The sequence below is a fragment of the Pyxicephalus adspersus genome, chromosome 5, assembly GCF_032062135.1.
Source record: "Pyxicephalus adspersus chromosome 5, UCB_Pads_2.0, whole genome shotgun sequence".
In the NCBI taxonomy this organism is placed as follows: Eukaryota; Metazoa; Chordata; class Amphibia; order Anura; family Pyxicephalidae; genus Pyxicephalus; species Pyxicephalus adspersus.
This window is the reverse complement of record NC_092862.1, coordinates 104,661,958-104,682,774: the sequence shown is the minus strand read 5'-3', so window position 1 is coordinate 104,682,774 and position 20,817 is coordinate 104,661,958.

Genomic DNA, 20,817 nt, shown 5'->3' with positions numbered 1-20,817 from the left:
ATTTTAAAATCGGCTGTAAAATGTCAACCACTTTTATAATGTGTTATTTTAATTGAAACAAAATGAGTTGCTTTTATTCTCATTGTGTATAATTGTTGTTGAACAAAGCCAGAATATGATTATTCAAAATGATTAAACACAGGTTTGGGCAACATATTACTGATAACATTATAAGAAATGAAGCTGTCAAATAAATGTTTTACACTGTATTGCTAATTTATGGTAACAGAATCAAAAGAAACATTTCCCTGTTTTTATTAATGGCGGATAGATGATTTGATCTTTCCCAGACTGCTGCAAATCTATTTGTCATTTATTATACACAAAGCCATTAATATAAAGTAAAAGCAAATATTAGAAATATTTTAATTAAAAAATTGACGAATTAAAAAAAATACTGTAAAATTTCTCTTTGGAATGAATATCCAATCACGTGCAATTAAATTAGTAATAGGGTAAATTAGGTTGTGCACTCTTGTCTTAAACCTGCTTACTTTGTCACAACTCCACCAAATATGGTTTATCGACCCGGGGTTGCCACAACCTTGAAAACATAAGAGTTAGGCTTGTGGGTTAAAGCAGAAGTAAACTAAAAAAAAAAAAAACTCGCATTCCCTCGTGAGATTCCCTTGAATCCCTGTGCCGGGCACCACCATCTTCTTTGTCCTTCATCATCCGATCTCACACTGCGCAGGCGCAAGATCGGGTGCCAAAGCTTGTGGTAGATGGGGAAAAAAAAGAGTACCGATCTCACTGCGCATGTGCCATTTTCTATTCCTCAATTGAAGAAAAGCTTGGACATGCACAGAAGAAGCAGACAGAAGCTTACCGGAATGCATGACATATGTATCCAACGAGGTTCTGCGCTCTCATTCTGTCTTGATCGCCATGATGATAAAGACAGAAGGGGAGGGAATTTATCCTTTTTTTTAAACCCCCCCCCCCAAAAAAAAGAAGGTCATTTTTACCCTGAAATAAAAGGGTTGTCTACCCTTTTATGTAAGGTCAAATTTTTAGTTGAGGTCCATTTAGTTTTTGTGATTCTGCCAAGTACCCCAACAATGGTGTCTGTATTACATAGTTCACACTTTTCTGGGCTCCTTTAGCTCAAAGGGTCAGTCTACACAAAATTACCTTTTGATTGGATGTAAACAAGTTTAATTCTCTACAGACTTCATTCATCAATCCGGCGGTAAGACTACCCCAGTGTAGTTTTTGTTCTTTGCTTTTTGCAACGCTGATCACAGATGTGTCAGACCATGAGAAGAATTACAATTTCTGTAACTATTTTACAATATACAGTTTCCAGAATGGGGAGAGTAACACCATTGCTTCGCATTGTAATGGTTTTATCAGACCAGACAAGGCTGGAATTTCTGGTGCAGGAATACCACACATGACGTCATTAGCTTTATTGTGCTGTCACTTTCAGTTTATGGCAGTAGCAATTTGCATGGTCTGTATTATCCTAAGATCACTTGGCCAGCAATATTGTAGGTACTACTTTTTATCTGTATCTACCCTTTATATATGTATGTGTCCTCACTAGATAATACAAGAATCTTCTATGATGGTGACAATAAACTCCTCGAGTTGATCAACTGACAGCAAACTTCTGGAGCACAAAATTAACTTTATAATTAAAGTTCTTTAGGTTGCAGTTAAGCCACAACATCCAATAAAAGTTTGTGTTCTTTCATTATACATTCCATGATCATCTAGAACTATTGTGGCTTTTCAGGTGTTTGGTAGGGTTTTGTTTTAAAGTTGTTTTAGATATTTTGGTTGTATAGGTGATTGGACATTGAGATATTGGGACACAAGACAAGTGATCTTCAGAAGAAAATGATTCATTACTATCTGAGGATAATATACTATAGTGACCTAGAAGTCCTTTACAGTCAAGCCCCTTTCACACTTGCAGTGGAAAAGCACGTAGACACTTCCAGATCCATAGAAAACTGCTGTTATGTGCCCAGGAGCCACAAACTGCACTGCAGGAATGTCTTAGTATGCATTCTCCTTGTGTTTGTGGTGCGGCTCCTAATCCAAGTGAATTGGTTGGGAGCTCGGTTGAGCCTGTGGTACAACATTATGGTCAACGATGAGTCTGAAATGGCCTTTTAGCACCTTTTACATAGAAATACACCCCTCTGTAAATGAAACTCCATTTTTGCTGGAAAGTAAATGTTAACTTTGCAAAAGTATGGAAAATACAAGTTTAAGAAAGTGTGATTCTTCTTTGTATTCCAGGTTTGCTGAATCACCCAGGTTTACTGATGAAAGTGTATCTTCTCCAGACATAAGCTGAAACAAAAAAAAAATCCGTAATATTTGCACATGGCAATGTGGAGACAACTACGACAAAACGTGAATTATTAGAAAAGTTAAGCATTCTGAATGTAATTGCCATTCTAAGCAATATTCTATACACTCCTAATTCTGATATTCCCTTCAAATAAATCATTACTTTTCTCCAGTTTATTCGGGGGGAACTGTTTATATTGCATTTTTTCCTATCAGCAAAACAGCTGCATGCACAGTATAATTGTGTGGCAGTGTACATTGTTGTGGCACTGTATATAATTTTACTAATATATGAACCAGAAATATTTCTTACTGTGGATGATTTTAAAATTCAAGCCACTATTCTCCAAATCAAAGTTATATTTTATAGTTGTGATAGTACTTCTAGCGAGTTATGCAAATATAAGACATTAGTATTATAATTGGAAAACATGATGCAAAAAGTATGGCAATGACCGATGAGTGGAATGATATCAGTGAGCTAATTTAGGAAACTCTTGCTTTTTCTTATTGAGCTCCCTAGGCCAACCTTGCTTGAACAAAAGCACATTCACACTGTAGAAGTGGGACAACATGTGCTATGCTGTGTGGTAACATCCAATGTGGCAGCCCATTCAAATAAGGTGAATAAATAACATAAAGACCAACAAAACGCCAAACTAAACGATTCATTTTAAGTAGCAAACATTTTGATAGGTGAATACAAAAAGTGTATAGAAGTATGGTGATATAATATTGGTTTCATGGGCCACATATGCTTGCACACTGCACTACAGATTATTTCATCTGTTTTTTGTATTTAGCTGGTGGACAGCTCAATCAGGTATAAGCATGTGGCACCCGAAGAGGGAAGAAATTTATCCACCAGACTATATTTTCCAGCATCTGCACTTTAATGTAGAAACTAGTGTTGGTGTTCGAATTCGGGTTGTCCTTATATTCGACCCAAATATGGACGTTCTAAATCAAATAGACCCGACCCGAGCGCAAATTCAGCGCTCTGAATTTTGGAAGCCCCCTTTAACAAGGTGACTCCCAGATGTCCAACCATGAGGAATAAGTACAGGGGTACATAATTTTATTGTGTATTATTATGTATCTTTTAATTATGTGTCTTTTTAAATGTATTTGGGGGCTGTAGAAGCTTTACACAGTCCCGCAAAATAACCCAAATTTTCCCCCTATTGACTTTAATGGTGTTCTAATTCGACGTTCGATCACCCGAACATAATTGGCCTATTCGATAGTACAGCCATTGAATCGAATAGTGAGTTATTCGACCAACACTGGTGGAAACCACATGTATTTATGTGAAGGTAGGGCTTATAAAATATGAGAAGCAGGTGGTGAGTAATTGTAATATGATTACATGCCAAGCTACAGGCAAACACAACAGTTTCCAAATTAGGTAACAAGGCCTATGTTATGGGGATGAGAAGGGGTGTAATACAACCAGTAAATGAGCTAAAACGGAATCAGTGTGCCTGGTTGTAACAAGGTGGAAGTATTTTTGGGACCAGGGTTAAAGAACAACACAAAACATTTAGGTGCTGCTTAAATAAAACTTGCTACTTTTCTTTATTGGGTGCGTACAATGGTACAAAACAGAAAAGGCTTCAAAAGCAAGTTCATTGACTTGGTTTACCCCAGGGAGTGCCCATTTTTATATCATCTAACAAAGAAGAATCAGGCAAGAAGCTGGTATTTCTATATGCTTATCCAGAAGTGTCAGCATCAACAGTTATTTGATATCTGGAGTTAACGATTATACAGTGATCTCAACCAATCAAATTGTTACATGATCAATGCTAAATCATTTTGACGAAACCTCCTTGTTACATTATACTGTAAAAACATGTACTTTTTAGTGTAAGATTATGTTTTTACTGCTTGTCTCAGAAATATATTAATATATAAAAACATTTTATTTGATCTATGTCTCACAGATTTAAGCATCTGAAAGTCCTTTAGGACGTTGTTTTAAAAAAATGTGTGATTGGTATTTGACCCCATGGAAAGCCCACTTTAAGGTATCTGAGTGGTCACGGAATTTGCGTAAATTAGGGAACCATAGGGAAACCATAGGGAAACTAACCCTAATTCTTTGTATATAAAAGGGTTGGCTGTGTCAAATGGGTTTTCCTCTACTGAAAAAAGGAAAGTGCTGATCTCACGCATATATGTGCACTGTGCGCAGTATGTGATTGGGTGACCTAGGAAAAAGAACTCAGTAGGAAGAGGAAGAAGATGAAGGTGCCCAGTGTCCAGTCTAAGCTGGGAAAAGAAGAATGATGGGATGGCGTGCGACTGACTGGACCAGGGACACAGAGGGATCGATGGCTTTTCACCTACAACGGTGTCATTTTTTTGTTCCGGTTCAGCTCCTAAGGAGCCTGAGTATCTGTGGCAAGATTGATTATCTGAAACCTCACAATCGTAAAGGGTCTTTGTAGTTATTCCTATGTATATTGACAAAACAAACTAGAAGCTGAGGAGCCAAGAGAGCCTCTACTGACATTTAATGTGGAAAATTGTTGGTGGCATCTAGACAACAGGAAAGTGCTCAGAGCCAACACTGCAGTAGGCTCCCTGAATAACATTTTTTACAAATGTTAATTCCTTTATGATATGTATGTATGTGCTTATATAGAAGACATTCTGTAGCTGCCAGCAGATGAGAGCATTTGTACAGAGAACAGGAAGTATTCATGTGTAAGGATTACCAATTACCTCTCTTTTATTACTGGATAGACCTGCAGCTATTATTTTTCACCATTGACTAGATCAATGAAACAGTCGATTTTCTGCAGCTTGTTCAATCATAAAAGGGTTTCTTCTTTTCAAGCTAAATGTTAGCAACACCTTCAGTTAGGTTAGAAAGTGGGAACAGATGCTAACTACAGTGAATTCAATGTTTTCTATTTGTGAAATGCAAACACATAGTATATTAGATGAGCCTTGTGTCTTCAAAGCTTTACTGGCCATTCCAACATTTTTATGACTCAAGGCAAACTGAATATTCTACAGTGTCTGAAACATACATCATTTTAATGGTTTGAGGAAACATGGTCACCAGTGGTAAGTCCACAATATTAGAAATTTTATTTTTCTAACATCCTGTCTTTACAAAAAACATCATGGCAAACATGCAACTAAAGTTCAAAATCAACAAATAGGGGCAAGGTTAATTTAAAACAAGAAATAACAATAAATGTAGTATTAAAGTACTAGCAGAAAAATCTGCAAAAAGCAGGGGTCAGGACAGATTCAGATACCAAGGATTCATAGGGCAAGGTGGGAGATGGTTTTAGAATACTGAAAGGAACCAGGGTTGTCCATTTTTGATCAAGAATTGTCACACATTTCTAAAGTAAATTTCTACTTGAATGACTTCAGCACATAATATTCTGCATTCTCAAACAATTTCACAGGTAGAACAGGAACATAGAACTGCTGGCTGATTGCCGAAACCTAGATTAAAGCCTAACTCCAAGCTAATTTGTTTTAATATCCCTCTAGAGGTGTTTCCATTAACAAAAAACTCACCCCAAGAAAGAACTGTAGCCCATTGAATCTTTGATGTGTCTACTGGGGAGTAGACCAAAATGATGTATTACTTTATTTAGAGGAAGGAGATTTTTATTTTATGTTAAATTTTAGTTGCACTTTTCCAAAACAATTTTGTTTAGTATTAAATGTGGTAGCTAGCTATTCAAGAATTTAAATCAGATATTTAAAAATAACAATTACCAACAGACACTTGGGTGCTCTGGAGAACAAATCTAAAAATATCTAAAAATCTAAAGTATTAGTAGTAATCCATAGTATTTGACAAAGTGTTTAAGGTAATGAGGTACACAATTCTTTGCCACATTTAACAGTTGGACAGTATGCACTGTATTCTACATTCATATTGTGATTTTAAATTGATTATTGAAAATACATAACATACATAATACATAATAACATGTAATATGTATGATGCGACCCCCCCTTTTTACTATACTTGTGCTATATTTGTCCAGTGCCTTTTTTTAATTTCTAAATTTGGTCACTGTAATTTTTGGACAATTCTTGGAGATTATAATCCATATTTGTAAAGCTGAAAACTGAAATTGACACCACTGGTGAAAAGAAAAATTCAAAACTTCATATCAGCGTTTTTAGTACTTTTTTTATTTTTGCATCATAAATGTGTATCTAGAAATGTAATAATCACATTCTCCTTAACCTAAAAGCAATAGCTACTTAACACTCACTTTCATTGTACCTAGTCTCGGGGCTCCTGTAAAAACAATACTTTAGCACTATAAAGTCGACCTACACTTCAAATAAATCAATAAGATGCATGTCAGCAATACTAAATCACAGTAGTTTTTTTTATTAGTAAAAGAATATATATATATATGTCTTTTTTGCCATGATTACAAAACTGATGTTCCCCAGTTCCTTGCATAAGCAGCCTAGATCACATGAACTTTAACTAGGAATCATTATTGCACAGTCTGTCAAAAAAGAAGCACCACAAAACCTTTACTTGGACTACATGTACATAAGTAATTACTTGCCATACATAGAAATAAGATTTTGAAATATCATTCCTATTTTTACATAGGGTTAAGATAACAGTAGTTATAGACAAATAATACACACTTTATTTTGTCAATATACAGAGAGTCCCCGGATTACATATGAGATAGGGACTGTAGGTTTGTCCTTAAGTTGAATTTGTATGTAAGTCGGAACAGGTACATTATTTTAATAAATGCAATTAGGACAGATGTTTGTCTCAACATATTATTAGGCAGTGTGGTGTCAGTTACTGTATAAAATCCTCACTGTGAGCTAATCACAAACAAAGCAAAATAAAATCTTTATGGAGCCTAGACATTCATTAACTTCTGGAACAAGCTGTGCTTTGATTTGCAAAAAGGAAGAACTGCAGAGTTTGAACTGCAAGCCTCTGTCCTGTACAGGAGCGAACAGGAAAACCCCATATGTATCTAGAAGTTGTCCATATGTCAGATGTTCTTAGCTCAGGGACCACCTGTACATGTATGATATACGTGCATGTTGTTACCTGTGGAAAAGAAAGGGCGGAAAGCAATGGCAAATGGCTAGGAAATTAAGCCCTAAGCCACAAGTGGTTGAGAGATGTTAAATTATCTGTTAACCTTATGATCTGTTTACCTGATATGTGTTTTTTAGTCCCCCGTTGTTAAGGAGATGACAACTTGGGGAAGAAGTCATAGGTTTAGCAAAACACAACTGGGCAGGTCTACCATCAATTCTTGTGATTTCTGTTCAAATGTTTTTTGTTTTTGTTTTTTAATTTTTCCCTAGTAATGTTAGGGAGGGTCTACAAATGGTAACCACACAGACTGACCAAAGTTCTCCAATGTCTGTATCTTCAGATTTGCAGCTTCTTGGGTTGTGCAGTTCTGCATATTCTGTAACATTAGGCAGAAAGTTATTTATTCTATTATTTTTTTAGGGGCTGGGTCTCACCTACTTTTACTTCCTCCCCAGAAAAGAAAAGAAAAGAAAAGAAAGGCAATTCAGCCAGTATATTTCTCTGGACATAAGCATGACATGAAAGTAAATTAATACAAAATAATGTATAGTAAACTATTAAAAATAAATACATGAGCAAGCAAATTTAAAAACTATAAAAATATAAAAAACAAAAAAAAAAAAAAAGAAAAACTACTGATACTGGTCAGCAAAACAAGGTGACACCCTGAAAAAAAAGGTTGAATTGCATGGTGGTTTAATCGCACATTTACTAGTCCAATAGTAGTGATAGTAGCATATCTTCAAACCAAAAAATAATTTAGCTACAGTAACCCTTTAAAGTTTTATAAAGTATCTGTATTCTAGTTTATTATTCATGTCATTATAGAGTATGTATATGTCTGCAGTCTTTGCAGTTTCCCTGCATATGTTTTTAAAATATTTAAAATGTTTGGAAGTATGGCTGTAAATGTATAGTGTATATACTTGGTTCTAGGAACATTACCATTGAAAGCATGCTTTTCATGTTCTGTATATTATAATAGTATACAGTAAATGTATTGTAATGCTGAGTATGTGTGTAATTACATCCACGATTCATCTACATCTGCTAAATCATTTAATCTATAACATTCTACAAGGATTTGTGTTCATACTGGAAAGTACAATATGCTTACAACAGGCAGAAGCCAAATGATAATTTTAGTAAATTTCAGCTATCATTCCAAAATAATCAGCAGTGGTTTGACTCTATGGCTAACATGGCTTCCCTGATGCATTAATAATAACATTTATTTGCACTTATTGTGGATGTAGTTTAGACAGATGAATAATGCAAGTTGAAGGAAAATACATCCAAAACTAAAATCTGTATTTTGAATAAAGAATGAATTATTAATAATTTAGCTTTACAATACTGCCAAGTATTGTATCAGTAAAAAAGTCGATAACAACCATTTTAAAGGGAAAGTTTGATGCTTTTGGTTTCTAAATATTTTGTTAAGTTTATACTTTTTTAAACCAGTGTTTTTATTTATTTATATATTGTTTTACCAACTATATAGTTTATCATGTATAGTTTTTTATTCATATATATTTTTTACTGTTTATAAAGTTTATTTTTTACAGCTATTATCATTATTATTACTATTACTACTACTACTACTACTACTAATAATAATAAAAAACAGTATTTATATAGCAGCGCTGTACATTAAATAGGGGTTGCAAATGACAGACAGACACAGACAGTGACACAGGAGGAGAGGACTCTGCCCCGAAGAGTTTACAATCTAAGAGTTATACTATTATTGTAAGAAGTCTACATGATTTTTCTTTTAAATTATCCTGACCCAATTCTTCCAATTTCTGTTGATTTTGGTGATGCTTTGCAATAACTCAAAAACTCAACATGTGGCTTTGAAAATACACTTTAGCTTTTATTTACATAATAAAAGTCTTTTTAGTTTTTCACCTAGGGCATTTTCTCCTAGGTCCCCTTCTGTACCTCTATAAATGAACAAATATGTAGCTTTCAAGATGTGTTTTCTAACTTTATTGGAACTTTTATCTTCAGAAAAAAGACATGATTTTTATATTATCCAACAGGTCCCACTTCAAATTTCTTTTTTAAATTTTATATTTTTCTATTTATTATTAAACTTATGTGGTGACGTTTTGTGCAAGTAGAAGAAAGCATGTATGGACAGGGCACAGATACTTTTCTAATGAATGCATCCCAATCAATACACATACATTGCAGCACACCACAACGCATGATATGTAGCAGGTAAAATTTAAAATATCCTATGGGCACCAATTCTTGTACACACCAGAATATTACCTGGTGTGTTAAATGGTAGGGTCCACCTGAACCCCACCATTTACCGTCTCCTGTCATAAGCCATTATATATTGTACTGTGTTTTGTTTTTGGACAAAAAGGTGATTCTCCTTGACGCCTTAAAACCGTGGACCTCCAATTTCGAGAATCCTTGTGTAAAAGTTTTACATCTTTACATATATTGCACTCTGTGCCCTATTGATTTATGGTTGTTCACATGCTTGTTAGTCTACCCTTGAATGACTTATGGAAATCCTGTTCATGATGTTCAATACTGTTTGTCTACCTGGATTTATTCTGTATGTGTATTTTTGCATAAAAAAAAAATTAAAAAAAATGCAGCAAACTAGATTATATGGCGTAGACTGTCCAGAGATTGATGATCCAAGTGTCAGTGGTATGTCTGTGAAGAGATGCTGCACAACATATAATTAACCTATAATGATCCATCAAATGAAAAATGGATTTAAAGATATTTCAGATCCATAAAAAAGATGAATGAACAGAAGCTACACATCTCTCAGCATTAAAAATGCAGGTGTATTGGGATGCTTAAAGAAGACCTCTGTAATTCTCTATATGGAGCAATACCTTCTTTCAAAAAGCGCTTACCTTTTATCTTTGAATAGTAGTGTTTGAGCTAAATGGATCCTTTTTAGCTCTTGGTGCACTGCAGAGCACACAATGACTCCCCCCCCCACCCCCAACACAAAAGTGCATTTCAAGTAAAAAATCACATTTATTCCATGGTGACTAATCAACATGTATAGAAGACAGTTAAGTATATTTTAATACATATCACATGCTGCATTTATGTGTAGGTGCTCTAAAAGCAATATTACAACTTACATATGTAAGTTCTTCCCAGACCCCTTTATCTGAACCACCCAGCACTTTCCAGTAAACACCCAGGTGTTTTGGAGTGGTTACTGACAACTTGAGCCATGATACAGGGGCACTAAACAGTTGGCATAATACAAAGATGATTGAAAAATACTAAAAGGGTAGGCTTTAAAAAGGTGAAACAAAATATAGAGGAGGAGTAGAAAGTTGACAGAATTATAGGGATTACTAGACTCCTATATCAGCCAAAACTGAGAACATTAAATGTGTCATGTGTTATCCTGCTCAATTTTCAATCATAGGAAAAGATATGCGATGAAAGACATCAATTTTAAGCGGGACTTTTAAAGCCAGTACCATCAGTATATTACAAAAATAACAAAATGTTATTATTATTAAACATTGAAAACAAACATCATTTCAAATATATAAAACAGAATTATTGTGTGATTTGGCGTTTTTCTTTATCTTGTATTTTCCATCCATGAGAGTAATATGAGAGTAATATATGTCTCTATGGTTAGAGACTTCTCCTCTCCTTCCTCCTGAAGAAGCCGATTTTTTCCGTGAAGCACGTCGAGAAGTAATTCAGAATTTTAACCCTTTGGGGTTATTTAGAAGGAGAGGTCATAATATAAACTCAATTATAAATTATGTTTGTTTTTATTGTTTATTATTAATACAATTTTGTTATTTTTGTAATATACTGATGGTACTGACTTTAAAAGTCCCGCTTAAAATTGATGTCTTTTATCGCAAATCTTTTCCTATGAATGTTAGGGATATGGCTTGTTTAAGAAATCTATATAGGTGGATGTTTCTTCAATTTTCAATCACTTGGCTACGGCTTCTTCCCATCCAGATTAAAAATATTCTGGAGAGAACATTGCAATACTATAAAAACAGCTCCTGCAAGCTTCATCAGAACATAGGTTTTGCTAGTGAAGGCATACCAATGCATTAAGGCAACCCAAATCAATACACATGCATTGCAGCACACCACAAGGCATAATATGCTGCATTTTTGTGCTTCCAAGGCATCAGCAACCCATTTGAATGTGCATCATTAATGCAACACATTACATAGGACATTTTTTTTGGTAATACAACACACCAGCTGCTCCATGTGAAAGATTTGCAAAAAGAAGCCTGAGAAAGCAGTAATATATAGAACTTGCAATTTATAAACTTAAAACCACCAATCAGATTCAAGCCTACCCTAAAATATTTTAAATGGTTTTTGGGGGTAAAAAGAGAAAATTCAAATATAATAATGATTTGGTGTTGTTGTTCCAGCACTGAATGTTATTTTTTTAACATTATTCACTATTCTAGTAGCTTACACAGAGAATAAATGGTATCATATACCACCTGACTTGTGCAGTTTAGGAAATGAAAGAACACATCTGGTCAGTTGCCATAGATACTTTAGTTTTTTGTGAAACCTTCTATTATTTGTAAGGAATTCTACAGAACACCAGTATGTATGACATCTTAAACTGAAATGTTTATTTTATTATTTTCAACCTTTTGAAGTTTTTCAAACAGTTTTATATTTTGATATTTTTCAAATATTTAGTCATTTATTTATTTATTACAAGGTGCACCACCTACTGATTGAAACTGGTAAATATGAAATATTTTAATAAAATATTTTATAATAAATTTATATTATTTTTTAATAGTAGATGTAGGAAATAAAAAAATTTTCTATATAAAAATTAACTTGTTTAACAGAGGAGTAAGTATTTTTTGGACCGTTACCCTTTATGTTTTTAAAATGCATTAGTTTGGGTATAAATATATAATCTAGAATGCCAGAAAATTCATCAGCTTCTTCGCCATCTTCAACCTCTAATTTCAATACCACCTGAAAATGAGCAGTCTGAGCCTTAAAACAATACTAAGATTCCATCATACAAAGTGCTCCATGTGAAATGTTACTTATTTTGTCCTATATCTGCTTTACCCTCCCTGGCGGTATAAATAATAAGTATTTTTTTTAATGTAAAAGTGGTATATTTAAAAATACTATGTTTAAATGTACTATTTGTACTAATGTATTTTAAATTTCCCGCCTGGTCTTGCCTCCCAGCCGCATGGTCCCGCCTGGCCGGCATCTGCTTTCCCGGGCCTCGCGTCCACAATGTTCACATGTCGGGGACACAGAAGAAGATGCTGGGAATTGCTGGAGGATGCTGTGAGCACCACTTACCAGGTAGGTTTTAAAACTCCCTGGCAATTTCACCCCGAGTGTGGCTCAGAGTTACCGCTTTTGGTATGGATAATTCACCCCGAGCCACACTCAGCATTACCACTAAGGAGGTTAACCATGATATAGCCAGACTGTCCTGGCCCCTTGCATTGTTTGTCTCTATAACATAGGATACCGTATTTTTCGGACCATAAGACGCACTTTTTTTCCTCCTAAAGTGGGGGGAAAATCAGGGTGCGTCTTATGGTCCGAATGCAGAGGTATAGGGGCATATTTTTTTACTTACCTGTGTCCCCGCCGGTCCCCGGCTGCGCCGATCTCTGCCTGTTCTGTGATCCAGCGTGCGGCACTTGTGCCCGCCCACGAAGGCGGCGCCGATTGATTTGATGAATGCTGATCGGCGCCGCCTTCGTGGGCGGGCACAAGTGCCGCACGCTGGATCTCAGGGGAACACAGGAGGAAAACAGACAGAGGCTGACAGCAGCCAGTGTCTGTGTTCCTCCTCTGTGTTCCCCTGTGTTCCAGCGTGCGGCACTTGTGCCCGCCCACGAAGGCGGCGCCGATTGATTTGATGAATGCTGATCGGCGCCGCCTTCGTGGGCGGGCACAAGTGCCGCACGCTGGATCTCAGGGGAAATCAAATGAATTTTTTTTTTCTTGTTTTCCCGTGCGGAAAACCTGGTGCGTCCTATAGTCCGGAGCGTCTAATGGTCTGAAAAATACGGTAATTAAGCTGTAGTGTAGTCTAGTAGTGTTGTTTGGTTCCTGTAGCTCTGATTTGATTTGAGTTATTACTTTCATCCAAGCAACCATAGCTTTTGCTGTGGAGCACAGGGACGGAGAAGGGAGGGCAAAGGGGCAGGAAGTTTACTTATTGATTGCTCAGGGCTCCAAATATTTCCCATTTTTTCTGGGTCTTCCGGCTGCCTTTTCTCTGCTCAGGTGATGCTGGGGAAGGAGAACAGAGAAGATGGACCAGGAGGACCTGGAAGATGGTGGTTGTGAGCAGGAATGAAGGAGAAAAAAAAAATACTTACCAGCATGCTGCTTTGCCAGCTTTGAAAGTTGGCTGGAGACACTGACGGAAGGGGGGGGGGGGGGGGGTCACAATAGGGCAAAGCTTTTAAAAAGGGAAATTATAGGAAAAGCACTAATTTGGGGAACTTTAAATACGAACACTAAACATGTATACCCTATAATAGAGAGGGCATCCACAATTTTGCTATGGTGCATTCCCTAATATGTACCTTCCCCTAAGCCACACATGTCAAACACAAGGCCCACGGGCCAAATTCGGCCCGCCAGGCCTTGCAATGTGGCCCGCACAGCGCTGTCATCACTGCACGCCGCTGCGTTCCATCACAATGACGCGCGGTGACATAGGAGGCTTGTGATCTCACCGGCTGTACTTGCTATCTATTACGCATGCGCATAGATAACAAGTCACGCGAGATTCAGGAGGCGTGACCTATAGTCCGGCATCCGATGTGGTTGTGCGGGTGGCAGAGGAGAGAGTGAGTGTACGGGCATAAAAAATACACAGCAGAAGCTGCCGGTTCCTGGCATAAAGTGCAGGCATAAAAATCGCAACAGAATCTGCTATCTGTACCCAGCCAGGCATTTATTGACTGACTTTTTTTTTCTTCACTCCATCTGCCAAATCAAGCTATCCCTGTGCAGTTTTCAACTTTTTCCTTCTAACGCAGATTTCCAATAAACTACATCTTTTATTGCCAATATTGATCCCAAAATGTCCAGGAAAAGAAAAGTTGACGGTGAAGGCAGACAATTTGATGACAAATGGGAAAATGAATACATGTTTGTGCTTAGAGAGGGCAAACCAGTGTGTATATTGTGTTATGAGACAGTGTCGGTGATGAAAGAGTACAATATACGTCGTCATTTTGACACCAAACATAATGTTAAGTATGGCAAATATACTTTGGAAGAAAATTCACATTTCTGGTTAACATTGTCAGTTTATGACTGTTCAGTAAACCATTCGGCCCGCGATTTAGGCTGAATTTTAGATTTTGGCCCCTTCTCTCATTGAGTTCGACACCCCTACCCTAAGCCATTCAAAACAAAATAAATAGTTTGGGCTACAGTTGGGCTTTTATTTTCTAACAGATAATATTACCATTGTAAGTGTAATGTTTTTGGGTATACAGTCCTTTTTGTTTGGTTAGTGTTCTGCATATTGCCATATTCTCTGCTTATTTCACCTTAGTGTTGTTTTTTTAAGATTCTGTCACCATACAGAACCCCCCAGAAATTGCATTTCACTTTATATGTGTTTATTTTTGCCATAATAAAGTGTGTACAGTATATAAATTTTATATACCGTATTTTTCGGCGTATAAGATGCACTTTTTCTTCCCCAAAACTGGGGGGAAAGTGGGTGCGTCTTATACAGCGAACACAGTTTTTAAAAATAATTAAAATATCATACTCACCCGATACCGCGATCCCGCGATGCTGCGGTGATCAGAAGGGGATGAATTGGCACAGGGTGATCAGAAGGGGATGAATTGTTAAATTTATACAGTTGATATTTTACTATTAAATTAAATTATATTAAATATTTTACTACAGTATTTGGTTCAGAATCTTTTTTTTCTAGATTTTCCTCCTTTAAAATTGGGTGCGTATTATATCCCGGAGCGTGTTATACGCCGAAAAATACGGTACATTTTAGTCTATAGAGATTAACAGCATTGGGTTGCAAAAAAAGATGATGAAAAGGTAAAAAAAAGATTTTAATAACACAAAACATGATAAATGTTTAAGAAACACAGTGCTTTAGCAAGCTAAATGTCATTCATTTACTTTAACACATATTCTAAAACAGAATTAAGCAGACATACACTTAACAAAAGTGCATGTTAATATCTTCCCTTACTTCACCCTTTTCACTTTTTACACATTAGAGTTTTATAATATCAGGTGCCTTTATTTTTATTATAGGTAGAATCACACTTTTGTAGGCAAATCCAAATTCCAAATAAAACTTGACAGTGACTGTTGCACATTTTAATGGTCTATGACATCAATTGCAGTCATGCTGTGATGACTCTCACAATCATCAGATGACTCACAAGAACAGGTTCAAGACAGAAACATTAGTTCCTGGGAAACCTGGTCAAACCTTTACTTACAATAAATGACTAGTCATGTAAGAGAAAAAAAAACTGCTTGCTATTTTACATTAAAAAAACAAGAAAATTAGACCAGGGGTGTCCAAACTTAGTGTGTAACTGTGTGTGTATATATATATATATATATATATATATATATATATATATATATATATGATTTTTAATCATCTTTTTATTCTTCAAATACTAAAAGTATACAAACATAAAAAAATGAATTGGATTCATAATTGTCCTGTCCACATTTTACCATACAGGTTACACTTGTTTAAAGTTATGGTCCAGTACATAAGTACTAGAAATAAGTATACCAAATAGTTGAGCAAAATAATCTGTAGGTCAGAAAAGATCCATTAAATCAAACAGAATCAGGTATGTAGGAAGAAGTAACTGGGTACGAGTAAATGCTCTGCTAACAAGTTGTGGTCACTAAAGGTCTTATACAATGGCAATATTGTGTGGTCTTACTGCATAAAAAATAAAGGTCACTCACAGGTAAAATTTGAAAGAAAACAGGTATTTCAGCAACAGATGAGGTATTTAGGCAACAGATAAAAAAACATCATGCTTACTTCCCTTTGCATTCAAAATCCAGCTATACAGAGTTGCCACAAGCTCAGATACAACAGAAATCAGTAGGATAGTGCACCCATGTACTGCCTGGACAGAAGTGGTCTCCATGTTAGACACACTGCAAAAAAGACATACCTCTAACATGGCAAAAGGGTAATTCACTTATCTGTGCTTTAATAGACAAAAACTCATGTGCAAAAAAAAAAGAAAATAGCAGTAGATTCTGGACTGGGCATTTTTAAATACATGACGTTGGGGGATTTGGTCTAAAATAATTGTCTCCTCAGCTCGCTAACTGAACAGCACTAACATTGCCTAGAACTATAGAACAAGGAGGAGATCCCATGTATGTAATGAGCAAATATGGCTTCCCCTATATACTTATATATTGTTACAAACTTTACAAGTAAGACTTTTTAAAACAATAACACATACCCAGCTATTCCCTTTGAAGAAATACATTTAATATTATCAACATCTAAAATGGCTATGTAGTGTAAATCAAGTGCAAAAAAAGATATTTTGTTGTTTTATTCAGTAAGACAGAGCAGGTACATTGCTTTATCATCATTCCTTTAGTGCCATTTAAAATGAATGACACTTCAGTGCACTAACATGTATATGGTATTTTACCATACAACATGTGCAATTATTGCAATGTGTATTTTTACTGGGACCTTTGCTGTTCAAAAAAGCTGTTATTAGATATGGCAACTCATCACCAACATATGAAGTGGTAGTTAGTTAAAACTATTGTATGTGGACACTAGGTCATAACTCAACAAGTCTTTATTTACCAGAATTCCTTGCAGTGTGCAGATACATCATTTTGTTTAAGACACTGCACTGCATGCTAGCTTCTATTCTTACAAATAAATTGGAATAAGTTAATTCAGCAAGGGCTCAGTAAATCCTATTTGGTAAACCTATTTGTCAAAAAAAGAGATCTGGAGACCGCTATGGGGAAAGTAGCTATGCACTGATATAAAGTGTATATACATGTCTTAGAACAGCATGTATACATTTTGAATTTGTCTTTGCAGTGCCTTGATGTAGTGCCCATGTATAGCACAGCAAGTAGACAAGAATGGGCAGGTCTGTTAGGCAATCAGATTCTGTCTGCCACTGTGTTTGTCTAAAACAGGGAGAAGTGCAGAATGTAAACTTGATCAGTGTTGATGCTTTTTTTTATTTTTAAGCTGCTGTCTATGGTTGGATTGTTGACTACAGTATACTGATAAATCCTAGTGCAAATAATCTTAGTGACCTCTATATGAATAAATCACAAAACTGATAAGTAGAATTACAAACCTACTATGTATATATATTTCAGCTGGGTATTTATGTTAGCCTGGAGTTTAGCTTTAAAGTCTTCTACTTGTCTTCCATATCTAAGTGCAGCAAAATTGATTTTCATAATGGTATCAAAAGTACTAGCTGTGTACACTGGAGAAAGGAAACAGCAGAAGGCCCTTTCAGCCCTCCAGGGCCCGGGCTTCTTTCATCTCTTTACTTTATTTCATTACGCTGTTATTAATGCTAAAAGGTTCAAAGATCCGTCCATCAGCCTCACTTTAAGGGCCCAAATATTAGCCCAAATTGACAGTGGATCTGGGGAAAAACATTAACCATTCATTTCCTGTTTTTTTAAAAAGTAAAAATGACTGGGACTTTACAATGCCTATAATTTTATATTAGTTTCTGACTTCTACTAACCTGAAGCTTTTGTCTTGCAATCAGTGCATCTGTGGTGGGTTACAAAAAAGACAGCAACCAGCATATATTTGGTGGACATGTAGAACAAAAACGCACAAGTGCAGTCAATCTCTTTTGTTAAAGTTAAAAGGTATTATTAACAAAATGTAGTCACTGTTACAGAAGATGTGTAACAGTATTGCTCTTGTATGCATGTTGACAAGCCAATAAAAAAGAAACAACACCCTATTAATGCAAAAGTAATTAACCAGGTTAACAAAAGAACAATGTTGAAATGTCGTCCTAGCAAAAACAAGGCCCCAAAAACAGAAAAATTAAAAGAAAAATTTATCAATGAGGTGCTGTTTCCAACAACGCAATTACAAAGTATAAAAGTGAATTCCCATCAAATTTTTTAGTCCCTTAGATGATAATGGCTGGGTCATTTCCTATAGTTCTATAAAGATACCATGCAGTGTGATAGAAAACAATGACATTTTGGAGCTGGATTTAACAGTCCAACCTTTTAATAAATGAATTGTTGAGCATCAAAACTGTTGTCGGGAAAAAAATCGAACACCTTAAAATGAAAAGGGATCCTTTCCGGCATGTTTCTACATCTTCTCTAGGATGTCACATATTTTTAGGAACTTTGAAAGTACTTTTTTTTTATTGGAGGATGTCACATTATTACCTTCACCATGATAGATGTAGAGAAAGTGCTGCCCATCTTCTTAACCACCTGGTATGTCCCATCCTGCACTATCCACAGAATACTGCTTAATACTCTTACCACAATCCAGACATTTACAGACACACTAATGGATAATCTTTAAAGTTTGAAAGAGGAAATGGACAGATAACTAATACTCGCTGAGCTTAGTTAACAGAACTATGCCAATAAAATAGTTTGAAATAATTGTGGAGTTTTTGATGCCTAAACAAAACTTTTTCTTTCTTCTTTCCAAATCATTAAGGAACCAAAGAAGGCTTTGATCAGGAGAATATAATGTACAACATAATTTATAGTATGCAGGTATCAGCAGTGATATTGCTGGTCATCAGGAAGACAAATGAACGTGGGGTTCCGTTGCTGGTCATCAGGAAGTCAAATGAACATGGTATACCACACTGAACCCCAAGGTCTGAAACAATGTTCTCCGGAGCACCAAGAAGATGGAACACATGAAAAACAAATCAGCCAATTCTTTGGCTGAGGGCAACTTGGGTAGCGGTATGAAATGGGCTTGCTTACTGAAGCAATCTACCACCACTCAGATCACCGTAAACACTAAGGACCCCGGAAGGTCCAATTAGCCGCAGGGAATTCAAACTAACTATGTCCCGTCCCGCGGCGAGGCAGCCAAGTGCCTCGTCCCCAGGGGGTACAAGAGGCACGCGTGATAGCTCTTCCCACAGCACCCCTGGAACGTGCTATACCTTGCATGCCCGCAGGAGTGCTGAGAATGAGAACATCACTGTCCACATCCATAGGGATGCTGGGGAAGCTGTCTGGCTGAACAGTAGTTCAGCCAGAACAGATCCCACCGCTGGCAGGTAGAGACGCGCTGCTAGCAGGGCAGCAGCCTTGGCCACGATCCCCAAGGATGCTGGAGGCTCGCTGGACAGGTAAGTACCTTACACCAACCTTGTTGGTTAGCAGGAGGAACACATGCCTAGTGTCATTGGAATTGCCCACAATAAGTGAGAGTAAAAAAAATGCCCAGTGTTAGAAGTCAGCAAGTGAAAATAATGCCCCATCAGTGGGAGGAAACATGTCTGCTGTCAGTGATCAGGGTAGGGAGAAATTAGACAATGTTAGTGAAAAACTAAACCCTAGCATTGAGATGTTAAAAAAGGGTGAAAGGAGGGAGTCACTTTGTGCTCAGTAGGGGGACATTGGTGTTAAGCCAGGGAAAACAGGGGTATTGGGGCTCAGTGGAGATAAGAAATACTCAATAGGGGATACTGGTTCTAATTCGGGAAAACTGGTGTTCATTGAAAGATATACAGTACTTAACCATACTTCTGTGTTTTTAAATGCTGATCTCCACTCTTAGGTCAGAAAATACATATTGTAGGGCAACTTAACTGCATATCTATAGGCTGTAGATGTAAACTGCACATACAATACACATCTACAGTCATCCTGAACACGTACATCACCATATATCCAATACTCTGTGTGCTTGCCACTCTCACAGCTCTGGGCACTCACCTACTAGTCAGCCTACCAACAATACACTCAGGATCATAAAGAAGAACAGGATTTCTTCCATTGTTACGAAACTCTAATGCACCATTACACTTTATCCATTATAAATTGTAAACCTCCAATGACTACCTTACACATATCGTACTGCACTCTGGCCTTTGCAGCACTGGGTTCCAGGTTCCACTCTCGGTCAGACACTATCTGCATGGAGTTCAGAGGTTCTCCACGTGTTTGTGTGTGTTTCCTACTACATTCCAAAAAAACTTGCAGTTAGGGTAATTGGCTTCCCCCCAAAATAAACTTACCTTAAACTGTATTAAAAGACATATTGTATTATATTGTTGAGTTAAAACATGTTTGATTTTCAATCAATACATTTTTTAGATTTAGATCCATGCCTGCATCAGGATACTTTATCTCATAACACAGTCTGACTTCATTCATTTAGATTATTTTGT